Here is a 26,459-nt window from a genome sequence, read left to right on the forward strand (position 1 = left end):
TTGTGTGGACGCATATTTTCATGTTTCTTCAGAAAATATCTAGAAGAACTGCTATATCATAAGGTAGGTAGTTATATGTTTAGTCATAGCAATTGCATCATTTTACACTCCCTTGTAGATGTATGAGAGATCTAATAGCTCTACATCCTCTTCAACACTGGGTGCCATTATTCTTTTGAATTTTTAGTCACTCTAGTGTATATAATGATATCTCATTATGAATGTAATTTGAATTTTCCTAATGATTGACGATATTTGTGCATCTTCTCATGTTTTTATTGGTCACTACTACTTTTGATTCTGTGAAGTCTATTCAAGACTTTTGCCCATTTTTTAATTGGGTTCCATTTTATTGTTCATAGTAGCATTATTTATAATAGCCAAGATACAAAAGCAACCCAAGTGTCCATCAACAGATGAATGGATAAAAAATATGTGTGTGTGCATATATATATGTAAATATATATAATGGAATACTACTTGGCCATAAAAAAGGAATGTGATTCTGCCATTTGCAACAATGTGGATAGACCTAGGGAATATTATGCTTAGTGAAATAAGTGAGACAGAGAAAGGAAAAGACTATATGTTATCACCTACATGTGGAATCTAAAAAATAATACAAATGAATATATATGCAAAATAGAAACAGACTCACAGATATAGAAAACAAACTAACAAACCAGTGGATACTAGTGGGGAGAGGGAAGAGGGAAGGGGCAAGGTAGGAGTATGGGATTAAGAGATAAAACTACTATGTATCAAATAGATAAGCAAAAAGGATATATTGTATAGCACAAGGAAATGTAGCCATTATCTTATAATAACTTTAAATGGAGTATAATCTATAAAAATATTGAATCACTATGTTACATACCTGAAACTAATATAACATTGCAAATCAATTATACTTTAATAATTATATTCTATTTACCTACCTACCTACTTACCTACCTATCAATCTACCTACCTATACTCTGCGTAGGATCAATATACTAACACCCCAGAATGCAGTTTCCAGGAAAGCATCTTATCAAACATTTTGAATGCGTTCACCTCCAGACCTTGGAAATTCCAGGGGAAATATCAGCAAGAATTGGCTAGAAGCCTGGAATTCCTGAAAGAAAAGGGATAGCCACTCTTTCTAGAGATTCAAAGTTACCAATCTCTTGACCTTTGAATTTTGTAAGAGCTAAAGATAAAAGAGTGAGGGAAAATGAAATATAGTCACATTCAGCATATTTCAACCAGGGCTGCATCACTGGAGAGGTGCATGATCTACTGACTCTATGCACAGGATGTAATTGAGACTAAAATTTATCTGGTATCAGAAATTCTGAAACTCTGGGAAAGTTTTGAAGGAAATAGATCTTATACATATAAATTGAAAGTGATATTTATTAAAACTGTACCCCTGGAGGCTAGGACAATTTTCCTTTTGGGTACCCATACATAATACTAGGGAGAAGGCACATGCCCCTTCATTCCTGGACAAACTACTTAAGGGAGGAAGGCTAGAAATGATAATGAGTCCTTTTTAGGAACTTCGTGGTTTTTGGCAAATTGGCATTTGTTTTGGCAAAGGAAAAAACAGTAGCAATAAGAATTTTATGTATATAGAGCATCACTGGATAGGAAGGTGTTTGCCTGAGCTTTATGTTACTTTTTTTGAAAGTATACAAATCACTGTTTTTTTAACTTGTAATTTCCCTTGTGAGTTGGGATACCTTTGATGAGGCTACGGAGTAACATGCTGTGCATTTTGTTCTTTAGCTGCTGCTTGTCTTTTCCAAGGTCCTACTTAAGCAGCGTCATTGCAGCAAACTTATCATCAAAAAGCCACTCATCTGAGAAAGCACACACTGTTCTCACATGTACTGACACAGTCAGCACAGATGTAGCCAAAAATTCACACCAAGCTTCAAATATACAACACTAGGAGAAATGACGCTGGTGTTCACAACCTTCCAACATCCTGAAGAATCTCTCCTCGGATCCTGATCTTTGAATACCAGTTATTATTTCTTCTGGAAATTACGCAGGAAATGTTGTTTCTTAGAAACAAAACTATATTTTCCCATTTACCAAGGAAAATGATCTTAGTTTATTAAAATGACTTTGTGTAGCCTAAAGAGAACAAACTCACTTGGGAAAATAAGGCAGGAGTGGGGTAGTCCCAGTAGGAACTGAGAAATCATCCTCTCAAGTAAACCTGCTATCTGTACGGAAGAACTGACAATATATTTATGGACTGAAAAAAAGGGCCACATGCACCCAAGATTACCAATATGTACATGCAAATACACACAAAGAAAGAAGTCTAAGGAGGTTAGTGGGCAAACTGTAAAAGGCTGAATGGGAGGGATGAGCATATACTGCCAGGTTTTGTGAGAAGTAAAATACGTTAATTGCTAAGGTGGTCCTTTCCAGATTCCCCTCCACTAGAGTGATACATGAAATATTTGGGATACTTCTGAGGAGAGAATAGGAGAACCAAGCTAGATACCTGCTAGCAGAGCATGAAGAAAATGAACAGAAATGGAGACAGCCTTGTCTGTAAGGGGCAGGATCACTCATCAAAACCTGATATAACAAATCCAAGGAGGTGTGGGTCAAACTTTAATTCAGGTAGCTGTCAGCATCTGAAAGAGCTGATATGAGAGAGATTTGGCTAGATTCATTAATTTAACAAATGTTTATGGAGCACTTACTATAAACCAGGTAGCCTTCCAGGTTCTGGGAATATGTCATGAAAGCCTACAGAGAAAAGTCTTTGCCTCCTAAAACTCATATTCTAGTGTAGGGAGAGACAATAAACATAATAAGTACATTATAGTACATGTTAGATGATGATAAAAGCTATGGGGGAGAATAAGCAGGAAGTCATCATAGAGAAAATGACATTTTAGAAAAGTCTTGAAGGAGATGTGGGCTAGATGCAACATTAAGATTTCTGACAGTGACAGACCTTAGGAGCTGGTGAAAACAAGTTTGCTATATAAGGGCATTTGACTAAAGGAATTGATGAATGACAAAAAGTTTTTGCAGCCTCAAGGAAAAGTCTAGAGAACTGGGGATTCACTGGGCAACAGTGAGTGCCTGTCCACTGGTGGGAAAGGTAAACCCAAGTGTCAATACCCAAAAGCAAAAGTCAAGTAAGCAAACTGGCAATGGCCATCTGCATCAAGATAATAGATTAAACAAATGGCAGTGTGCTTCTCAGGGCTCTGTTCACCTCTGTGCCCTTGTCTGGTAGGTGTTAGGCATCTGAGGACTATATCCTATTTGTTGGTTTGTAGGAAACATCTTAATAGCTTATGGAGCGGTCTTGAATAACAGACAAGCAGAAAGAGAGGCATGTGGGTTTCTGTACCCATGTCCTGTGTACTCAAGAGTTCTTTATAGCCGTCTCTTGCTTATTCATCAGATTCAGATGCGTGTATGTGAAGTAAAAAGCCAGCTCTCTTCCATGTTCTGCTTTTAAGAAGAGAATTGGCCTAAGTACATGCATGTCTTCAGTACCAATCTGACACTACTTCCTCCTGGATCAAAGAAAACATTTTAAGTATTCTTATTTTTTTCTTCCTAACTGTATTAATGTCCCTTGTTGCATAAAAAGTGTTATTTGAGATGAATTGCAAACATCACGCTAATTCTTTCATTATCTTTTAAAATAATCAATAGTGTTAACATATCTGGAGGCCTTAAATGTGTATATGTGCCCTATTTAGTTTAACCAACGAGACTAAGTCAAGTAATAATTTTTCATACATTTACTAAAAAATTTTAAGATATTGGAGCCACTGTCAAATTAGTAAAGCATGGCTTGAGATGTTTTAAATCAGGGCACAACTAAATCTTTGCTACATATTGTATGGTAAGGATTCAAATTAAACTACTTCATCAACTTTGTTATTGGTTTGCTATAGAAGATAATTAGGCAAAGGAAAACTAACTTACACTCCTTTCTGAATTAACAGAGAATCTCAGAGAATCCTAAAAAATAAATTGGGCATTTTAAAAGCCATTACTCCCATTTGCAAAGTACGCAACCTAGATCTAGGGAGGAAATAACTGGTCTAAAATGATCTAAGTTATTCGTGGAAATAGGGCTAGAACTCAGGTTGTTTGATATCCAGCTCACTTTGATCTATTGTACAACTTCTTACTACTGTAGAATGGCTCTTTTAAGGCGTTGGTGTGTGGGAGGTGAACATTGGTCTTAGTATGGCATCTGAGTATAGACTGGGGAAATGGATATTATTTAACCATGTTTGCATATTAAAAAATTTTGAGTGGAATCATGAGCAATCCAAAATAAGAGCTAATCTTCAGACTGGTACATTGTTTTGGGATGCATTGCTTGATTTTGTGGCTAGGTGGTCATTTCAACTTTTTAATATTTTTAGCTTTTGTCCATTTCCTGCAGTGGAGTGGAGACCTCTGGCTTTCTGATTCTTAAGCTCAGTTTTTGTTTTGTTTTTTTTTAAGCTAGTATTAAATAGGGTTTTTAAAAAGTAGCCTATGTGGGGCCATTGTGAAATGAGCTACTCAAATGGAATATGGATAGTCATGAAAAGAAACCAGACCAGCAAGGAAACAACTCCAACATGGAAAAGAGATTCTGATAACAGGCTTCACTTGTGCAGTCGGTTAGCCTTTGCCTGAACCCCATGATCTAGCACGAATCCACCTTACGATTCATGCCCTTTCTGTACTCATTGGTCGCTGTCATTCCAGAGATATGCAAATCTAATAGAGTAGGAAAGATTGTAGAGGAAGGATGTGTGGGGGGTGGGGAAGGAGGGTGATGAAAGAAAGTGAGTAGGCATCAGGCAGATTTTCTTTATCTAGACTGACAGCAAAAATGCAGATATTTGATATGAATATCTCCTATTGTCCACATTAATCCTTTGGTTACAATCCTCTAAACAAAGATGGGCCATTATCCTCCATCATCGCCGCCATCATCATCATCATCATCATCATCATCATCATCATCATCATCATCATCATCATCATCAATGGTGTGATTGAATAAAAAGGTGAATAACCACTACTCATCATAACCAAACTGAGTGGTCTTGTTCAATTTAATTTGCAAAATGTTTCCACATATAGTAAAGGAGTAATTTCATGAGGAGAACGTATTAATCAAAAAGAGATTGAATCTTTGAAAACATGGCCAGGGCAGGATAAATTGCCTTCCATCACTGAAGAAGATGGTTCCCATAGAATAGTAGATGTCAAATATTAGAGAGGAATAACAATGTTATGATATATTCCAAGTCCAAAGATGAGTTTGAAAAGAATTAGTTCCTTTTGTGTTAAGTCATATTGTAACACAATGGATCACTATATAGGTGGGGGCCACCTGACTCATTCATCTGTTAAACATATATGTGCTGATTGTCTACTCTTTGAGAAAGCATTGCTCTAGACACTGGACATACAACAAGGAACAATATAGACACAATTCTTGTTCTTATGAGTTCTACTTTCCAACAAGGGAGATAGAAAAGAAACAAATTTTATACACACACATACATACACACAAAGACTTGAATGAAGGGGCTGATAATAACAGTGACTAGCATCTTGAACACTATATGCCAGACACTTGCTAAATGCTTAACATCCATTATCTCATGTATTCAGTCCTTATAAATAACTCTTCGAAGGGCATGTTATTGAATTCCTATTTTATAGAATAAGAAACTGATGTTCAGAGAGGCAAAGTAACCAGCCCAAAGTTTCACAGCATGTGGCAGAGTTAAGCATTCTAATCTTGGTCCTTGTAACAATGAAGTCTAAATTCTTAAGCTTGATTCTAGGATTTGTTCAAATAATTTTCCTGCCTCACTAAAGATGGGGTTCAGATAAAATTTCTCCTTCTTAGGCAAACTATGCCTTTGGGTAGTGGGTTCTTCTACATGCTTAAAATACATTGTTTAGCAGCTCTGTCGACGTGGGCTCTGGGAAAGTTGGGGTAGCTCGAAGGTCAATGCTAACACAATTTTTAAAGGGCAGATGGAGCAGTTATGTCTTGCAATCAAACTAAGGTTTCCTGGGCTTTAGGAAAAAGAAAACATCAATGAGTGAAGTCTAATGAAAAGCCCTGAACTGGAATTTAGGGGGCTTGAGTTATAAACCTAAATTTGTCACTTATATACTATGGACATTGAGCAAGTCACTTCAGCCTTGCTTGAAATTCAGTTTCTACACATGTTCTATGTCTCTAAAGAGTTATTACTCTGAAAAATACAAAGAATAGATTATACAGCTTTTTTCCCTTATAATCTTGAGTTTGTCAATCACGTAAGAGAAGTTAGAAAGACTATGCCTTTGCCTCCTGCTCCCTTTGTGTTTCTTTTTAAGAAACAACTTGTTCTTTCCCTGCGTTTTCCTTTCAGCTGTTTCTGAGTGTATCAGGGGAGGAGGTGACAGTGAGGTGAGGCAAAATTCAACCATTTCCGCATGAGCTGACAGATGGAATACACCTGGGCATTTCTTTCTTCAATTCTCACCCCAGGGAAACCTTTCTTGAGTTACACTTCTGGAAATGGGGATTTGGTGAACTTCAGGGTAGGCCAATATTGAGCCAAAACTACTTTGGTAGCGTCCCAGAGCAAGGTGGGGATTTGGGGTCTGACGCATTATGCACGTTTATTAGCTGACATCTGTTCAGCTGCCATTTCCTGATTGTTTCATTTTAATTCATTGACACTGTTGCTAGCCTTAAGACAGGGACCCATTACAAACCAGATAAATTCTCCGATGAAATGAATGGGAAAGCATCTAGATCACAACTTTTAGGAATAAGAAATAATTCTCATTATCTATCACATGTCTTCAAAAGAAAAACAAGCTGAAATGTGTCAAACAAAATGAAAGGCTGCGGAACAGAAAGGCCTCCATAGCTGGCAATGAAGTAATGAGGTTGCTTCCTAAAGAAGAGGAAAAACTACCACCTGAAACAAATGGAGGAAGAGGCTAAAATTTTTACATCCCTTGGTTCAAAGGATGAAAATCAACTTCTGTTTATAAACAAGAGAATCAGAAGAATCTATTTTTTTCCCAAGAAAAAACTCTCATTGCAAAAGAACAAAAAGTTATTATACGTGGGGATTTTCACAAAGAGCTTCCATATGAAATGGACAAGGGATTCATGGATCACAGAATCACAGACACTGCATCTGGTCAAATCCACCCACTGCATTTCACACATAAGGCCAATTATCGCCCAGAAGGTAAAGGGACTTGTCAGGAAGTGCACAGCCACTAAATGAGAAAGTCAGGCCAGAACACCAGAGTGATTTCTAGCTTAGTCTTCTTTCTACTTTACCACACTGCTTCGTCTTCCTACTGAAAGGTGTGGAAAAGGGAAGGGGGAATTATATTTCCCCTTGTTGATCCTCATATGTCTGCTTTTATTCCTCTTAGAACAAGTGACCTAATTCAAGTTCACCATGTTGCAAAGATGGTAAAGGGAGGTCACAAAAGATTCAATTGCTGAATGTGATTCATTTCATACGGAAGTGTTTATCTTACTCAGAGGACTGTGTGTCCTTGAGGGCAATCGCTGTCATGCTCTCTTGCCTTCACTGCTTTTCTTACTACCATAGCATGAAATATTTAAGCAAAGCAAATTTATATAAATGAGTAAATTAACTAGTATCCTATGTATAATTTTATATATATAATATATATATACACACACACATACATACACACACACATACAGTTTACAAATGTAAAATGTAAGACAGGGGTGATTTTCAGAAAAATCCTATTATAGTATTAGTAATTCTTGCATTCTTAAAGGTTGGACCTGTGTTGAATTATATATAAATTAATTTTTGGCTAACATTTAATATGGTTCAGGTTATATACACTAGTACATAGTCAACTAATTTCTTACTATTTACCTTTATTATATTTTCCTTTTGAATTCTTATTAATTTGTTAAATCTCCAAATAACAAAATTGGACCAATGATGCAAAACTTGTGCATCAAAACATGAAAGTAATGGTAAAGATAGTGATGTAAACGCTATAGCACAGAACAATCACATAATGAGATTCTGTATTTGATTGTATGTGATACCAACATGTGACTTTGCAAGTGTGATGATTTTAAGAAAATAGACTAAAATGATGGGATGGACTGGAGATGAATTTCAATGATTTTAAACAACTTGCTCAACTGGCATACCTTAGCAATGATCCATTATCACAAATTTCTTACATATAAGCTATCATTTTAGGGATATATAACCCATCATTTCAAGGATAAGATATCTTGCTTATTTTTATGTTGAAGGTAAAATGGCAGAATTGTATAAGGAAACTCAGCTGTGATGAAAACAGCTTGATTACCAAGGGTTTGACTCTTTTGGAATATTTGGTAATATTCTTTACTCATCAGAGAAAGAAATAAATGACATTTCTCTGGGCATATTTAAAAACCATATCTAAATGTTTCCAAAGAATACTAAAACACATTTCCTAGAATTGAAAGAAACCAGAGAATAGACTAGCAATCCATTTATATCTATCAGGCAGTGTGAACATGCAATCATCCAACTTTTGCATATGCTATACTAGCTATTGACAAAGTGCTGAAAGTATTCTTAAATAAGAAGTATCTTTTTAATATTTTTGCATCTAAGTTTGATACAAATACCTACCAATATTTGATGGAGTCATGACACATAATTATATTTCATAAGGAATAACAGCAAGAAAGTTAAAATTTTTTAACTTTATAAAATTAAAGTCTAAGAAAAGATGACAGTCTCTGGGACCACTGTTAAGCAATAAACTAGTCCTGCTACACACTCCTCACGCCTTCTTACAGTCACTAGAACCAGGCTTTCCCCCAAACACGTAAGACCTATTCCAGTGGATGCTCTACCTTCATCTCTCTCTTTGGCATTGTGTAATGTTCACCACTCCTTCTTAATATTGTTGCTTTCTTGGCTTCCATAGTAACACTTCTTTTCTTGTATGACAGAGAGTATCTAACATAAAAGTACATACCAAGACAGTTCGTGATCACAGCTACATCTTTTATTACCTTATTATTCCTCCTTCATCCTTACTATGCTGTTTGCTCATGGAAATGCCACTGACTAATTGGCTAAAAGTAGTCACACTTAAACCATTGCTTTTGGCCAAGTTCGCTCCTCGGCTTTTTTCCCTTCTCACTCCTCAATCTCTCCCCTCAGCCATCTCATTCATTCCTTAGAATTCTACTATCACATGTACACTAATGACTCTGAGAGCTTCATCCTCCAGTCCAGCCAATTTCCCAGAACTAAATTTTTGCAGCCTACTATTTAACACACATAACTCAAGCTCAACATGTTTCAAACTAAATTCACAATCATTTCCTTCACCCACAATCAGCTTCATCTGCTCCTGTATTTACAATCATGATGAGTGTATCAACACCTACTCAGAATCCACATAAGAATCTAATGTTTATCCTACATTCCTCTCTTTCTTTATCACCTACAGCCAGTGGATCACTAACTTTAGTCAGCTCATCACCATAAAGCCCTTAGTTACTGGCCCCATATATTCCACCTCCACATACCACACAGATACAGAGCACCTATGTTCTGTATCTGAATACTCATAGTCAGAACTGTACGCTTTAGAGTTGTGCACCCTTAACAGTTACTTTGGGACAAGCATCGCAGTTGCCCTGGGGTAGAACTAAATGGGTAGAAGCTCATCATATTCTCCAACTCCTCGTATCCTGGAAAATCCTATTAGCACTGAGGAGTCACTTCTTCCACAGCAGCAATTCTAAGAAAGATGGTAATAAGCAAAAGATTTTTTAAATTCACCCACTAACTGAAGTTTTGCAAGTGACTTGGAAGGTTTCATGGGAGCAGTAGCATATAGCTGACCAAGATGTCATTTCAGGCTCTAACCATTGGTCTGGAGTCAGAAAAAAAAAACTAGGTTAAAACTTTTCTTTTGTCTCTTGATTTCTCTGAGTTTCAGTTTCCATGTTAGTAAAATGACGATAATAATATCTAGTTGGTGAACTGTTTGGAGAATTAAATGAGATAAAGTATCTCGTATAGTGCCTGGAACATAATAGGTACATTTACTTATGGCTATTGTATAATAATGGTGCTGACAAACTGAAGATGTTATGATTTTGGAGGACAATATAGGTCATTTTTCCATAAGAGGAAAATGAATTTTTTAATAATAAATAGTCTTGGGTCTTTACAAGCTATCAATTCACAAGTATATATTGATATGTGTCAGGCTCTAGGTTGGGAGGGGTGGTTACAGAACAAGAGAACTCATGCATGTTTTATACTTTTTTTCCTACCTTTTAGAGACCTATGTTACAGCCGGGGAGAGAAGATAAACCTGAAGCAAGGCTCCCATGCACGCATATAGGGAGCACCAGTTCCAAGTTCCCAACTCAGCATTTCCTAGTCTCAAAACTTTGTTGTGCACCCAGTTCCAGGGTAGAGCCAATTGAAAGTGAAATCTTTTTCTCAATTTCTGGGTACTTGCCCCAACCAATGAGTAGAAAGGCTCTGGACAGGTAACCTGAACAACTGGCATAGGCTGCTAATAGATGATAATCATCTTTAATGCAGATCTTTTTGCGGAGCAACATGGGGATATAAAGTTGACAGGGAAAGAAATCACAGTGAGTTCACAAAGGAAAACAAAAACAGAAGAATTAATTTTGAGAGAGAATTTCTCTTTGAAAACTTCTATAGACCCTTCCCAAACAATGGAAGTAGTCACTACTGCTAAAAAATCATAAGGTATTGCTAATAATCTTGGAAGGGAACTGTCTTTACTTTTAAGCACAAAGTTTCCACATTCAGGAAGGGCCAAGTACTATGGGAAACTATTTTTTCAAAAAAATCAAGAAACAAAGCTCATGAGGTCGCTATTGCCCTCAGCCTTACAGAACTTCCTCGGGAGTTGCATTTGACCGTTTGTTCCCCTAACCAGCCCAGCTGCTCTCACCAGGATATTGTTCTGTCCTAGGAAACTGCCTGGTGTGTTTTCTATTTTAGAAGTATACTTATCATTGCTCCTGAAATGCCATTTTGCCTTTGGAAACACTCACAGGAACTAGCATTCAGAAGATGAAAAGAGTTTTGAAAGCAGAAAATTTCCCAGTAGGAGTTCCAATTCTCAAAAGCCATAGAACACAGGCTGGGTCATAGCTAATACAACGACAACAACAAAGCTGAAAACACCACTCAAACCATAATACTGAGGTAACGATATTATGACAAGGTGACCAAGTGTCATTACTATCCATATTTGCTGCCGTACATTGCCTCCTACCTTTTGCTAATGCTTTACACGGATTATCTCAATATTCACAGCATTTCTCTTCTACATAAATATAGAAACTGAGGCTCAGACAGGTTAGGTAATGTGCTCATGGTTACCCAGTTAATAAGATGACCAAGATGGAATTCAAACCCAGGTGTCTGTTCCTTCTACCATCCTAATCCATTTGAGCCCCTTCCAGTAATGGAGCCAAACCCCTGAAACAGGTATAAATGTGATGGACCCTCGAAATAAGTTAGCTGAGCTCTGCATTTATATGGTGAAAAAGTGGTTTCTCCTGACATTTTGTATCTGCTATATTTTATCTACAGACATCTTTTGCTTTTGGGGTTTCAAGAGAAAATGGTGCAAAGTTACAGAATTCTGAGAAGGTATTAATAATTGATTTGTACCTGCTATATGTCAAGTACTTTACATATATTACTTCTTATTTTCTGGACAGCCCTTCAAGCTGTATAGTATCATTTCCATTTAACATATGTGAAAACTGAAGCTCATAAAAGTGGTTATAGAGCTAGAATCTGAGTTCCTATACTCTTCATGCCCACGTTGGTGTTTTGGCAATTGGAGGCATCTTGATGCTGATGTCCTCTTCCCCAACCATCTCCTCTTCTGAAGTATAATGTCATAAATAATTTTAAATTAAAATTAAATAGGAAAAAGACTTAAAAACTTTTCAGAATTATTAAAGGAAAGGCAGAATTATGAAATCCTGCATTTGGTCAGAGTTTAGGTATGCCAAATTTAATTTTCACCAAATGAACCCAATCAAACAATTATTTTAATAAAAGCCAAGCCATGCTTTGCTTTATTTTCCAGTAGCTAGATCACTGAAATGCACCCATATCAGATACAGTATCTCAGAAAAAGGAGGCTTCTTCATTATCTATGGACATCAATTTCCAAAGGATACAGATTTCTCCCTGTGTCCCTCCCTTGATTATACACTAACTTGTTTCTGTTATTTACTGCCACAATAATGCTGTGTAACAAGCCAGACCTAAACTCAGGGGCTTTAAAATAGTAAGCCTTTATTTAGGTCAGGAATCCGTGGGTTTGGGATTTAAGCTATACTCAGATGGATGGCTCTTCTGGTCTTAGGTGGGCTCATTCACAAATCTGGTGGTTGGTGATTGATAGTTGACTGATAGGAGGAGTGTCAGGGCCACATGTCTTTCACCATGCAGCAGTCTAAACTATGCAAGTCACCATACTGAAGGGAGAGCAGCAAGAAAGGAAGCAGAAATAGGCAAGCACTTTTTAAAGTCTTTGCTTGCATTAAGTTCCTACTTTCCAACTAGCCAAAAATTGTCACAAGGCCAAGCCCAGAGTCTACAAAATCAATGATATGGGGAGACTCATTATAGATGGCCGTTAGTGCAATCCATATAGCATATTCCACTCTTGTAATATTTATTTGCATCCTTCCTACATGCAAAATATGCTTTCCTCCAATGTAGGATCTCAAAAGTCTCATTCAGTTACATCATCAGGCCCAGAATCCAGTATCTCGTGATCTAGGTGCTGATATGGCTCTTCAGATGAGGATCCAAAGATCAATAAAATAAAATGATAATGTACTGGCCACCCATATGCCCAAAACTTAGTGATGACAGAGGGACTGGATACAGAAATACTCTCAGAAATGGGAAAAAATGGAAAATATCTAACCCTGCTATACCTATTTGGCAATTTCCACTGGAGAAATGAGGTCAGAATCCTATGAAGTTGGGGTGGGGACTGTTTCTTAACTATATCCCACTACGTTTCCTGAGAGTGGCTCACTTGTCCATTGATCCCTATGGCTCTTAACTTTATTCTCTGAAATAATATTCTATTTCCATTCTGCTTGGTCACTTCTGAAGAGGAAATTTATAAATCTGATTTCTGAGCAACATTTTAGCCTGCTTCCTGCTCATAGAATATTGAAGGCCCAGTGCTTCTCTGAGTTTTATACAATCTCATTCTCTTTTAATCCAGGCTGGTAGCACTTTTGCCCACACAACTCCCTTAAAACTTTTGGGCTTCATTATAAATATAGTTCAAGTCCACCCCACTGGCAAAAGCCACAGCCATCATTCTTTTAGAGATAGGCTTCTCTTTCTCTAGATTTTATTAGTGTTTCTTTTGACATGTCAGGCTGCTGCAAGACAATGTACTTAAGATTTCTAGAAATACTTTTGTCTAGTTGAGGCAGTCTATTTAGAAACTCTTTAATTCTATCAAAAATATTAGCAGAATCTTACACAACTGTTTTGGTCTTTAGTACAAAGACCATACATTTCTGGCAGCTCCCTGGATTTAATTTTTTACTAGCACAAGAGGCTAGAGATGAGAAAATAATATTTTTTTCTAATCTAGTGAGTTCTGGTATTCTCTAAATTTTACTTAAAAACTGCCCAGTTCCTTCTCTAACTCATCTCTTTATTGTTGTACCTTATCATGCACAGCTAGTAAGAGCCAGGTGACATTTTCAACATTCTATCTGGCAATATCTTAACTCAAGTATAAGAGCTAATTTGCTATATTTTCTATATTCTAAGTTACCACACTTTACCAAGTGTTTCATCACTAGGTAACATGGTTTGCCATTTATCCAGGCTGCTACAGCAGCTTCCTCACCATTTTTCCAGCCTCCACTCTTTCAACACTGTTCTTCCAGTCTCTACCCACTACCTTTCCCAAAGCCATTGACACATATTTTAGATTTTTATCACAATACTATATTACAATACTTTTCTTCTAAGAACAGATTTATGTATTCATTATCTGCTGCTACAATACTGCTACATACCAAAACAACTCCAACTCAGGGATTTCAATCACTAAGCACTTATTTTGCTCACAAGTCTGTGGGTTAATGATTTAGAATGGACTTATCTGGGCCATTCTTCTGGTCTTAGTTGAGCTGACTCACATGTTTGGAGGTTGGCTAGCTAAAACCAGGGTAATAGCCATTACTGGGCTGGCTGTGTGTCTCACCCCATCCAGCAAGCTATCCTAGGAATTTTATCATGGTGAAGGCAGAGAAAAAAGAAAAATGGAAACACCAGGTACTTTTTTCAAGCTACTAACTGCATCAAATTTTCTAATGTTTCATTGGACAAAACAAGTTTCATGGTCAAACTTCAGTCAATATAAGACACTGCCAATTGATGTTGACACAGGGAGGCCAAAAAAATTGGGGCCATTAATTCAATCAATCTAAACCATTTGTTATATAATTGCCTCAAACATGTTAACATTTTTTTCTTCCCAGTAAAATAACAGACATCTCCAGGAAAAGGAATTGCTATGACTTGTTTTTTGCTAAGAATGGCTAAGAAAACACAGTTTTTTTTTAAAATGAAAGATATGGAAGACAGAGTGATAGTTCAAAGAGATGAGGATTTTCAATATCCAATGCCTACAAGGGTCTGGAAGGTAGCATAATGAGTGAAGTCAGTTGGGGCAGGAAACAATGGGCTGTGGCAGGGATTGTGGTGACTTACAAAGCCCCACATAAAAGCAGCAGCTACTCTTCAGTTCCAACATATTATTGTCGTAAACATGGGCAAAATGTTGCCAGAAGCTACAATTTTTCAAAAGAACCCAGAAATCTAGATTTTTATGTGAGATCTCTCACTTTTTAACTATTAGTGACCAATTCAATAAAAAGTAAAACAAATAAGACACTGAAAAGACCATTAATATATGGTTTTGCAAAAACAACAACAACAACAAAAGTCCACAAATGCAAGCTAGATCTGAGGCATAGGTTGCCAGTTTGTGACCTGTGCTTTAGACTTCTGTAAATAGATAGTTCTTAAGTTTTTTTCCAGCTTTACTGAAATATAATTAATACATAAAATTGTAAGATATTTAAAGTGTACAGTGCAATGATTTGATATATGTAGACATTGTGAAAGGATTCCCCCCATCAAGTTAGTTAACACATCCATCACTTCATATATTTACCTTTTTTTGTGTGTGCTGAGAACATTTGAGTTTTACTCTCTTAGCAAATTTAAATTATGTGAAAAATTATCAACTATAATCACCATGTTATACATTAGATCTTCAGCTCTTATTCATCCTATAATTCAAAGTTTATACCTTTATACTAATCTCTATTTTCCCCACTCCCAGTCCCTGGCAACCACTTCTCTATTCTTTTTTTTTTTTTTCCCTATAAGTTTGACTTTTTTTTCCTTTTTTCAGATTCCACATACAAGTAGTACTCTGTCTTTATCTGTTTGGCTTATTTGACTTAACACAATGCTCTCCAGGTTCACATTTTCCTTATCCATTCATCTGTCAGTTGACACTTAGGTTATTTCCATACCTTGGCTACTTGTGAATAATGCTGCTATGAACATGGGAGTACAGATGATAGATGGTTTTTAATTTCAAATTCAATACATCACAAATAAATCTAACCTGACAGTGAGCTGGACATTAGCATATAATCCAGTACTTCTCACCTTTCAACGATATTACATTTGCATCTAGATATTTCTTTCAGTTTCATGGTGACCAAGTAAATAGTCTATAAAGGTTCCACCTGGTCAAAGCCCAATTCAAAGTGGTACAGGCTTAATGAGAATCTGGCATAAGACCCGATTTTTCTTTTCTAGTAGTTCCCATTTATGTTGGTCTCCATGGAAATCTAGGATTTTCCCTAAATATGCATACATATAATTCCCTGAAAGAAGTTATTAAAGACAAGGCTAACCTTGATGCTGAAGACACAAATTAGGAAGTTCAGTCAAAGTAACTCTACTAGTAGCACCAAATATCTAACTAAAAATAGTGAGTGTCTTGCTGAAACTCTTAGGTTTATTTTTCCTAGTATTGTGGGAAAATGAAGTGTGAAGATAGTAGACACATAGGAGGCTTAGTGAAAACGGCTTGAACAAATGTACATTCCGCTGCTTAGACAGATTTAGCCGTTTCATACTTCGGTATACTAAGAAAAGCTAATTTACACATCAATTGTTGGACTTAGACTAAAAAATATGAAGGTCCTTTGGCAATCCATTGGACAAGTGTCTTGATAATACTGAATTCTGTTCCATGGTGAGTCGTATTGTGTCTAATTCCGGGCATTGCATTTGAAAAGAGCAGCCCTACACTAGAGTATGGTCAGAGTGAGCAGGATAATTCAACCTAAAAGACTTACTGTCCTAGTTCACTGGGGACTGAGGAAGTTCCCAAGATGCAGGACTTTCAGTGCTAAAACTAGGAAAACCAAGATAAGTTGGTCACCCTAAGGAGAACTTGAATCCATGCTATAGATAGAAATGCTACAGGATTTCAGTACATTTACCTGGGAGAAGGCCTGTTAAATCTGTGTATACTTAAAGACTGCTGTCATTTTCTTCTGCATAGCCCCAAGAGGTTGTAAGGATCAATAGGCAAAGTTACAGATTTTGGTTCAGTATAAGAAAAAAAACTATTCACAGCCTAAACATGGAATGGGATAGATCAAGAAGTAGACTTTGATGAAAATCCTCAAGTAATGGGGAGCATTTGGTGTAAAGATATATTAGGAATGTTGCAGGGACGATTCAAATCTTTGAAGGAGAGGAAGGGGTTTGGATTATATAGTCTTAAGGGTCCCTTCCAATTCTCTTTATAACCTCTATGGTTCTATTATGATCATAGAATATTTTGATTTAAGTAAGACAACCAATGTAAGTTTGAAAACTTCACATTCACTATCAAAAAAGTAATAGAAAAATTTTGAAAGAGTAAAATAAGGAGAACCTTAGGGCAGGAGAGAAACCAAAATTAATCTGAGGTTAGTGTAACAAGTGATGTAAGCTGTCAAGTCACTTTAAAGCAGGCAGCCTCAAATAAGAGATCAGCCATGGATGAGGAAAGACTATTTTAGAAGAGAATGAGAAACAGTCACCGAGGATGGTAAGGTAATTCAAGCATTAAATTAATTCTTACATGTTTACTAAAGAGATGACGAAAAATATGCCTACTCCTCTGTGTCTCAAGAAGAGTGTTTAAGTCACCAGGGTGACTGAAATGCCAAGAATCTAGACAAGATTAGTGGCAAGTATTAACCCTAAGTTTGCCTGCACCAAATTTCCGTATCATCTAAGAGAGAAACTTTAAGGCTGTCCTTGACTCGTTGAATTTGGGTTAAGTAGCACCAGGAACTGGCAAAATGGAAGTCAGAGTCATGCCCAAAGTACTTCCATCTGTTTGGAACCAACCAGTTTTAGCGCCCACAGGACAGAACAGCTCTTCACGAGATTGAATGAAAAAGAACTGGCTCAACTCCAGACCCCGAGGCACTAAAACAAACCTGAATTTCCTTTTCAAAACCTCGCTTTCATAACAGTCTACTTGAATTCGCTAATTTGCAAAACTTTCCCACCCCTATTTTCTTATCTGTATTAAGGATGAATTTTGTCTTCAAAATAATCAAGGCATGAGCGTAAATTGTAGTAGGCTTCAAACAAAATTATAAAAACAGAACAAAAGTTACACTTGCTGGATTCTCACTGAATACATAGCTCTGTACTAATTATTGAGGGGCTACAAATATAGCTGCATCCTCTAACTTCAGTGAGCTTGCAGTCCCTGGGACAAGACAGGACAAAAATATTGTAATTTGACAAATGTTAATTGAGTACTCACTAATGGGGTTCGATACTTTCACACAGTTGTCTTAGAGTGGATATCGTTCACATTTTACAAGTGAAACAACTTGAATTGCCCATAGGGTAATGATGTGTATCTTTTTGCCCTGCTCAGTCCCAGTTTGCAACTGTTGTTTTCATATAATTTTTAACAGCATCCTATTTCACTCTCCAAATTTCCTCAGTTTTGATTATAAGTTATGTGGTCACCTCAATGATCACAGTAGTAGATGGCAGACCTGAGATGAAAATAATGTTCTGCTGATTCTTGTGCTCTTTTGAAAGTGGTCTTAAAATGGATACTCTGTGGTGAGAGTATGACAGAAAAGAATTGCTATCTTCTAAAAGTCCACTGCTAACAGTACCACTTCCACACAATTACTCATTCATCCTTCTGTAAGCCCTCTTCTCCCTCTGTGTCTTGCTGCCTGCATGATCATCCTCATCTGTCCTTTCCTACCTGTATCAGGGCCACTACCACACATTTCAACTTAGGACTGTAGAACCTCAATATTTGCACTGTTGTTGCATCCAAAATCCTGGCCTCAGGCTTTCTTGGCTCAATCACAATCAAGCCACATGGGACACCCATTCCCATGATCATTTATTGGATACCAAATGATTAGCAGGAACTGTTCCACCTCTTAAAAACTAAAATTCCAAAACTACATATAAACCAAAACTTCCTTTTATTCCAGCTTTCCTACCATCATTCCTGCCTAACCAACTTCCTCCAGTCTCATTCATAGTTACTATTTGTTCACTCCCATGTTTTCTACCAGATAAACGATTTCTAGCTTCACTTTCTTTTCTGCTCAGTCTGGATTCCATGAAAATCTCATCTATTCCTATGATTTGTGTTTTTGTTATATTCAAATCACATGAAAACAGAGTCATATGTTTATAGCCATAGCACTTCACATAAAAACCTGGGTTATAATGGGTACTTAACACATACACGTTGAATAAAGAAATTATGACGTGGGATTTCTTGCTCGACATTAAATTTTCTCCTTTGAATTTTCATAATGCAGTTATAAATAGCATATCCGAAAGGGCTAGGTGGTGTATCTCTGGTCTAATGATGCTACAGTAATTAGTCAAATCCTCAGGTGAACCGGCTTGCTTTGAACTACTACATGAAAATCAAATAATATCCTAATCTTTGATCAGCTATGCCACTTACTATTACTTTTATGATTAGATTTGATAATATTAGAACCTATAAATCCCTTTATTCCCTCCTAGGTACTTAGCAATTTATTTTAATTGCTGGCCAGTAGGTAGGTATGTAGTGGCTCCTGGCCTTTGGGCTCATGCCCTAAATTGTAGGAAGTCCTATAGGAACAGTCAGCTTACAAGTACTGTTAGCACTACGCACCGCATATGAGAAGTGCTCCAGAATTCACTGATGGACAAGCATAGTTTCTCACTCACACATGCACCGAAAAAATTAAAATGTAATTATATTAAAAGAGCCAAATGGAAACATTTTAAAGATTGTGTTTTTAAAAAGTATGTACCATTCATTAAGCGATATTTTCAAAATATAAACACCTTTGTATAATGAAATACCTTATTTGTAAACATTTGACTACTTTAAATAACTCTGTAATATAAGTAGGTCTTTGTGAAATTTCTTTTTTTACTCACCCTGAAAGTTTCTTGAATTCCAGGCTTATTTGTAGTTATGCAACCTCTATCCGGCTTTACTTCATTAGTCTTTGGTAGACTTATGTTTCTGACAATGGCAGTCTAGTTATTTCAGAGCAGTCCATCTACTGAAGACACCAAGAATATGTGGATAAAACATAAAAATAATATTTTTATATAAAATAATATAATGTAATATAAATTACACACAAATAGTATATATTCTACATATTATGTGTTTGGATATATACTTATAATTATTATATACTATCAAAACTACTAATTATAGTTCAAAAGTCATAAAAGAAGAGAATTCTTATTAAATATCTAAGGTTTTCAGTTGGGAATTTGAAGACCTACACTCCATTACTACACTACTAAAATAGACAAACCCTTACAAGGATACTCAAACCTTCATGGATTAAGGAAATCTGGGATTGCTACTGCCTTCACCCAGCTATTTACAAGAATGAAAATTAAATCATCTCTAGACGAAGAAAACATCATACAGAACCTCAAAATTATGTACAGTTTTATACATAATTCTTTGGCTTTGAATAAAATATAACCAACTTTGCACAAGTAATGGATTTGAGAAATTAAAGAAAAACTACACACTAAAAATAGACAAACAGGAGATTCATATGTTGAGCAGAAATAATATTGAAGAGGTATTGTCTGAAAACATTACAAACTGATAAAAGAAATTAAGCCACAGATTAAAGAACTTCTATAAATGCCAGGAATGTGAATACAAATAAGACAACACCTATATATCATTAGAGAACTTCTAATAACCAAAGGAAAGGGAAACTATTAAATCCAGCCAGAAAAAAATATATTAGCTTCAAGGGAGCAAAAAGTACAAATGTAGATAACTTAACTGAAATTGTGTAATTATATTTTCAAAGTTCTAAAAGAAAATAGTTGTTAACCTATACTTCTATAAATAGTAAGAAACTTCAAAATGAAGGTATCAAAAGGTACTTCTGACGAAGATTGAGTAGCAGGTATCTAACAACCCCTTCCACCAAGAAAAGTCATAATGTTATATTAAGAATAAAAAGTGGTTTGAAGGCATAAAAGCACACCCAAGACTTGAGTCAAGCTCACAGGGAGAATGAAGACAAATTGGAACGTGTATAAAAAACACAAAAAGAGTTGTTTAAAGACATACGAGTGGCACCAAGACTTGATGTATCAAGGTCAAGAGAGGATGAAGGCACACTGAAGTAAACCCTAAAACTGTGGCTCTTCTTCCTTTTAAGACATTTTCCAATTCTTACAAGGAGCATGAATGCTAACAAAAAGCAGATTTCTTGAGCTTGCAGCAGTTTCACTGGGCTTAGAAAACAAATGTTAGCATTTAGGACTACCAAAAAAGCTATAAATTAAGGGCCAATTTTTCAGAGAAAAGAGAACCACAGCAAAGTAAATCTAACATTCTACATACAAATTTCCCTTGAAGGAGTTTTGTACGTTCCAAACTTTACTTGTAAGGAGGGTTATTCTGAGAAACCAAACAAAAAGTATCTGCAGGAGGTGAAAAGGCTAAGCAGAGATTACACACTGTTATGGCACTAAGGAGTCAAAAAAATAGAGCGTTAGGACCTGCAAAGGACAAAGCACCCTGGTAAATGATCAAGGCTTTCTCTAAGACTCTGAGAGGGATGTATCCCAGAGAAAGGACAAAATCTAACTAGACTAGCCTCAACAGGATCAAGGCAATTTGACCATACTCTATCTTCCTGTAAGAAGAAAAGTATAAAATAATGAGATCCAGAGCCTCTAACTTTTTCTTGAACAATGTCTACTATTCAATTAAAGTTAACAGGTATGGCATGAAACAGGACCAACTGACTTAAGTCCAAGAGAAAAGGCAGTCAATAGAAACAGACCCACTGGTAATCCAGATACTGAAGTTATCAGACATAAACTTACAAATAACTATGATGAGTGTCTTCCACAATGTAGACAGAAAGATGGGAAATTTCACAGAGAAATAAATAATAAAAATAATCAAATGGAAATCTTAGAAATAAAAATTAAAATGAATTAACAATTTAAAAGTTTAAATAACCCAAATTAAGAATTTGATAGTTACGTTGAACAGCAAATTATATAGTGTACAATAGATGAAGAGTGAACGTGAAGGTAGGTCAGTAGAAAATGTACAGAATGAAGCACAGAGAAGAAAATAAAAGTACAAAAGGCCTATTATATGTGTAAACAGAATCGAAGAAGAAAAGAGAGAAAATGGATCAGAAGAATATTTGGAATAGTATCCGCCAATAGTTTTCCAAAAGTGATGAATACCATCAAGTTGTAGGTAAGAGAATATCTATGAACCCCAAGCAGTGTGTGTGCGTGTGTGTGTGTGTGTGTGTGTGTGTGTGTGTATCCACACAAAGCACATCAAGGTAAAACTTCTGAAAATCAAAGACAATGTCAAAATCAGTCAAAGGAAATTTTTAAAAGTTCCAAAATCATCAGTAAGACAAATAGCTGACTTTTCTTACAGGAAAGACTAAAGGAAGAATAAAATAGGAGTTCTTTAAAGGACTGAAAGCAAATAGCTGCAAACTCACCATACAATTTATAATGAAAATACTTTCATACATGCAGGCAAAATAGAAAATCTTCAGACAAAATAGCTTAACAAATTAATTACTAGCAAATTTGCCCTAAAAATACTAAAAAGGAAATATTTATGAGAGGGAAATGATCTAAGGTAAAAGTAAAGTAATGTATAAAAAGAATGATGAACTCCTGAAAGGGTAAATTTAAATGAATATTGATCATTTAAAGCAATAATAATGCTAAATTGTGTGACTTTAAATATGTGTAAAATAAAAATTCTTGGCAACATGTCACAAAATGTAAGAGGAGTGTGAATAGAGGTAAAATATTTAAAGATCCTTGCATCTTTGTGAAGTAATAAAAGCACTAATTTATATCACATATTAATGAGACAAGAATACATGTTGCAATCTCTAGGGTAACCATTTTAAGATTTATTACTAATTAGTTAATAAAGGAAATACTAGAATAAAATTTTGGTTTATTCAAAAGAAGCCAAGAAAGGATAAAGAGAAGAACATAGCCAAGATAAGCCAAAAAGAAAGTACATGGTGTATTAGCAAATATAAATCCACATATATCAGTAACTATGTTAAATAAAAATGACTAAAGACTCTAAATAAAAGACAAGTATTATCACTCTAAAAATGAAAATAAAATTCAAATACATGCTGCTTGTCTGAGACATACCTTAAATATAAGGAAATATAAAACATAAAAGTAAAGGGTGAAAAAAATACACTCTGCATACAATTAACCCAAAGTAAGCTAAATTAAAAAAAAAAAGGCAAGAGGGTAGGAGATAAAGAGACAAATTTCATAATGATAAAATGCCAACTCAACAGGAAAGAATAATTCTAAATCTGCATGCACCCAATAATATAGGTTAAAAATATATAAAGCACACATTGGCAGAAAGGAAAGAATGCACAAAGCCACAATCAGATTAGGAAACATTAACGTATCTGTCCCACTAAATGACAAAACAACTGGAAAAAAAAAAAAACTAGTGAGGATATGGAAGATACAAACAAATTGTCTTAGTTTAGGCTTTCCCAGAAACAGATTTGGAGACAAGGACTTAAATGCTACTTATTGATTTGGGAGGTCCAGGGAATACTGGTAGTGGGCTGGGGACTTGTTGAAGGAAATAAAAGCCAACTACTGCTATGTACTGGAGCTTATTCTTGTCAGTCATCTTTGAGAAAAAGTGAAAACAAACAAAAACTTCCTCAGTATTATCCCAACCAAGGAGTAATAAATCTGGACTATTTATACAACTGCTCCCAAGAGTCATCAGTTATAGGGCTACTCTCTAGGGGAGTAAATTCTCTTGCATTTCTGGCCTACAATGTGCACATGGTCAGCATGACCCTCCACCTTTTTGGCAAAGCCCTCAGTCACAGAGCTGCAAGTCGCGGACAACTGAAGTAAGCCAAAGCACATGGTAGCAGCCCAAGGACATGAATGAGAGCATCTGCTACAACAATTAACAAAAATGACCTACTTGACATTTATAGAACATTGCACTAAATGACTGTAGCATACACATTATTTCCAAGTGCACATGGGGCATTTATCAAAATAAACCATATACTGGGCCATAAAGTAAGTCAACAAATTTTAAATGATTAAAATCACACTGAATATGTTCAGTCATGATAGTGAAATTAAACTAGAATTTAATAACAAAATGATAGCCAGGGAAATCCCCAAATGTTTGTATATTAAATACTATACTTCTAAATAATGCACAGCTCAACTTTTAAGAAAAAAGCTAACGTCGTCCAGTGTGGCAGGGAAGGCCTCCCTGAGGTACAAAAAGGTATGCCAAGACATGGGAATCAGTCAGAGAAAAAGAGTATGTCCCATACAGAGGGAATGACATGTGTGAAGGTTATAGAAGTCAGGGAAGGCTTCCTGGAGGGGACTGAAACGGGTCTTAAAAGAATATTAAGATTTGGCTGGGCAGAGAGAAAGAAAAGAAAGGATACTGCAGGCAGGAAGGAGAATTTGAGTAAAAATGTGAATGAACTTTAATGAAATCTAGATTCTTTGCTGGGTAGCCATAGGGAGAAATAGCCATAGTTAGAGAAATAGGATGGGATCAGATAATGGTGTGAAGAGCAAAGATTTTAGCTATGGCCTATTACAAAGAGGTGCATGTGTATACACTATGTAGCAAGCTTCTTTTTATAAGGAAGCTCCAGTAGAACATTATTTAAAACCCTACATGTACGCACAGAGATATCAAAAGCCACTGAGTAAATAAATCCCTTTAATAGCACATGTAAAAGTGATCCACCTTCTGTTCCAGGGAAAGCTATCTTCTGTTTAGTATATATTGTACCAGCAGGTTGCTATCAAGCCCAATATTATTTAGTAACAGATTGTTATAGTAGAACAATCTAATTCAGCCCATTCTTGGTCTTCCAGCAGTCCAGCAGTAATGGACTATTTCAGTGAATTGAATATTCTGTACATTTTCCATGCAAATACAGAGCGTTTAGCAACATTTACAGAATTTGAGCACAATTCAAGTCACCTAATACAGATTAAGAACTCAAAATTCATGTGCTTAAATTAGCTTTCAGTTCATCTCAATTTATCTTTCTTTGATGATTCAGAAAGCTCTTTAGGATCTTACAGGATCATCTACTGAAATATTGATTCTCATGTGTTCAGAAGTGCTGGGCCTAGAAGTGTCCAGTTAGGGGTTGCTGAAGAAAATACTTTGTTATAAGGTGATGCTCTAAACCAGTATTGGGAGAGCATGATGAAGTATTGGGAAAAACTTGAAGAACATCCTGCCAACATTTGTACAGATTTGGAAAAGAAGAATGTCTTCTGTGTTGGGTACAAGGGATGTATGACTGTGTATTCCTCATTACAATCCCCAGGGAAGATACTGCTTCAGTCTGAAATCATTGTAGACATCTTCTATAGCTCTCTCTGTTCATTCACAATGATTGCCCTCTACATCCTTAGTCTAGCCTCTCATTTCAAGATGAGAGTGCACCATCCTTGGAGTCTGTTACCTTAGGTTTCAGATCTCAAGAGTGCTGAAATCCAGGATACTGTAGGTGGAGGAATTAAGGTAAGACACCACAGTAGGAATCCGGAGAAACAAGGAGGCATTACAATATACGCAGGATGGTATGGAGAACTCAGAAAATAGAGACGAAATGTATTGTACTGTTAAAACAACTTTGAGGTCCAGAGAGTGGTGGGGAGAGAACTAACATTTAGTAAGGTTGAATCTTCACAACAATTATTATTAATATATTATTTTTGTGAAATCATCCCCATTTTACAGTCAGGAAAACTGAAGTTCAGTAAGATCAACTAAACTAATGTACATAACCTGTCCATGCTCGTACAGCTAATAAGTCTTTGAATCAGTACCTAAACTCAGATTTGTCTGATTCCAAAGCTGCTCTCTCTTTACCATTCTATACACTCTTGCATCCATTTTGGCAATAGCTCAGGAAAGTAAAGGGGACAATACTAACAGCTAAGATGTTGAGTGCTGCGTGCCAGGCAGGGAACTAAGCACTTTCTCACATATTATCTCATCTTAAAGTTTTAGTAACTGAGGTCCAGAGAGCTTAGGTAACATGTCTTAAATCACATACTAAATGTGGGAACCAGGATTTGAACCTAAACCTGACTCCAGTCTACTTTCTTAAGCACTATGCTACATTTGACTAGAAGCATACCATATATATCCCAGCCTGATTTTTGCCACTCAAAGTCAGAATGCCCAGAGTTCTTCATCCAAATAGGATATAAATACGCAATTAGGAAGTTGTATTCATATTTTAAATTTCTTTTATTGGTTTTGCTCCAGACAATGAGAAGATACTGCAGTACCTAACAAAGAGGAGTAGCGAGAGTTTTGTTCAGGGATAATGCCCCTTGGCAAAGGGCTATCTCCTGCAGCATGTAGTGCCTATTTTGAAGGGGCAATATCTGGTTCAGAGCCCAGGCTAGTAAGGAGATTTGCATGGTGCCAAACTCACCAGCTTCTTCCAAACTCGTTCATCTTCTGTAACCTTCCCTAGTATGCTCTTCCCTTCCTCAGAGAGCTGCACCCTAGCCAAACAACTCCATATCCTTTCCTCTCCTTCAGGAAAGAAATGCAGTAATAAATTGCATGTATTTGTCCTCAAGCTTGTGATATGCCCGAGGGGTTTCCAGTACTGTTTGGTTCTCTAGAAATCCAATTCACCAAAA

At 36.2% G+C, this 26,459-nt stretch overlaps 1 long non-coding RNA gene across 1 annotated transcript in view; it reads right to left on the bottom strand.

The window, feature by feature from the left end:
* Positions 1–26,459, bottom strand: part of LOC135320276 (uncharacterized) — a 175,205-nt gene that overhangs the window by 109,812 nt on the left and 38,934 nt on the right. The window contains exon 2 of the long non-coding RNA XR_010379524.1: positions 19,644–19,771. This is a non-coding gene — a long non-coding RNA (uncharacterized LOC135320276). The remainder of the gene's footprint in view (positions 1–19,643; positions 19,772–26,459) is intronic.

Source organism: Camelus dromedarius, chromosome X (genome assembly GCF_036321535.1).
Source record: "Camelus dromedarius isolate mCamDro1 chromosome X, mCamDro1.pat, whole genome shotgun sequence".
In the NCBI taxonomy this organism is placed as follows: domain Eukaryota; kingdom Metazoa; phylum Chordata; class Mammalia; order Artiodactyla; family Camelidae; genus Camelus; species Camelus dromedarius.